The following is a 1,742-nucleotide window of genomic DNA, read 5'->3' as shown; positions in this document are numbered from 1 at the left end:
AAATGACACGGTTTTATGAGTTTTCTTCTCTTTTTTTTTTTTTTGAGGTTCTAGTGCTAATTATTAACAATTCTTTTTACAATACTAACTGGAAAAAAACGCACACCATGAGAACCCAGCTAATCGCGTGTGTGACATTTTGAAAATGTTCATGGTGAGAACTAAAAACTTTCAGAATACGGCCCTACAACAGTTAATACTATAAAGATGGGAGCGTGAGCCTCTCAGCGTGGAGTCTGAGGAAGTGATGTCATAATCGCTATTCAGCCAAGAAGATTGATTACCTGTAATTTCCTTGTCACGCCTCCTTATATTATATTCTGGAATCTAGTGTCCTTGAATTGTACTTACGTATCAACCTTTGCGCCCCCCCTTCTCAGAGAGAGAGAGAGAGAGAGAGTGTGTGAGAAGGTTATAAGATTAAAGTTTTGAGATTTGCTATCCCCACCGCAATTCGTTCTCCGAGCGTAATTGTACATTAATAGGTTTATGTAGCCCATAATTGGGCTAACAAAAATTGCCATGGCCGACTATATTTCAAGTCGCCCAGGCGGGGTATTGGGAAAAGTTTTCAACTAGCAATAATCGCACCTCGGTTAGACCTCATTGGTTACGATACTGCCACTGCGCAAAGCTAACACACCAGACGCTGGATTGGCTCCTTATGTGGCGGAATTGATGTGGCCCGCTCACTCCTCAAACTCTATGCAATTCCTTAATCTTCCCATTACAATTCTATTTGTTTCTATTCATTTCATTTAAATTATTAAATTTCAATTTGAAGGTGAAAAGAAAATACTGTTAAAAACCACCAAATATCATTGATATTATACAAAAACACCTGGAGACTATCAACGCTGACATCACCAGCAAGCCAATATCATCGCTTCACAGCCACCAAAGTAACTCCACTCACACTCACTACACTACCACAGCCATTCCCTTCCTATTCACCCTTACCAATCATCTCAACACACGTCATATAAATAACACACGACACAACACTGCAGTAAAATTAAAGAACGAGAATCTTGACACTCACCTGGGAAAACGAACACTCACCTCTCCCTCCCCAAAACGTAGCCCAATTCTAGCCCAGACTATGACCAAACATTCAGACTTCCCTGTTCACTTGTAACACATACGAACATGTACTAAAGACATTACTTGTATTCATTCCCTTTTCTTCTTACATACAGTAGCAGCGAATCAAGATAGTTCAGATAGGTTTTCTAACATTATTTCTCGTCATTCAGCTTAGATAAACATTGTTAATTCCCCATCACTAACAAAACACATGAACACAAAAACATCACTGCTCTTTCCACATATACATAATAGTCACGATAATTCAAACGAGCTTTCTTATATTATTCGCCATCATTCAGCTCTTCAGGTAAACATTCTGGAACTAATAGTTCAGGAAGACCGTGTTTGTGTGTAAGTTTTCCCAGGAGCCGCCATGGAACTAAAGTTGTATAAGGGATGACTTGACTAAAACACAAGAAAAACAGCGGCACCGCTAAATACTCATATTTCAAGTTAAATTCATGATAAACTGATCCCCAAACATTTGTTTCTAGCGACAGATAAATATTGTAGCAAAGGAACTTGAAGCAGAATCAAAATAAAGAACGACCGTAAATTTTAACGTTTGTGGTTTTCGTAGTTACCGCAGAAACATTCCTTTACAGAATAAATCACAAAAAAATGGTATAATATAAGTTATCAATTATGATCCT

General features: G+C 38.1%; 1 non-coding gene across 1 annotated transcript; it reads right to left on the bottom strand.

Moving 5' to 3' along the window:
* Window positions 1-495: 495 nt before the first annotated feature.
* LOC123514431 lies at window positions 496-636 on the bottom strand. Its single transcript, XR_006677610.1, has one exon. It is a non-coding gene; the product is annotated as a U4 spliceosomal RNA (small nuclear RNA).
* Window positions 637-1,742: the final 1,106 nt, after the last annotated feature.

The sequence above is a fragment of the Portunus trituberculatus genome, chromosome 37, assembly GCF_017591435.1.
Source record: "Portunus trituberculatus isolate SZX2019 chromosome 37, ASM1759143v1, whole genome shotgun sequence".
Taxonomy (NCBI): Eukaryota; Metazoa; Arthropoda; class Malacostraca; order Decapoda; family Portunidae; genus Portunus; species Portunus trituberculatus.
The sequence above is the reverse complement of the archived record's forward strand: the minus strand, read 5'-3'. Positions and strand labels throughout refer to the sequence as shown.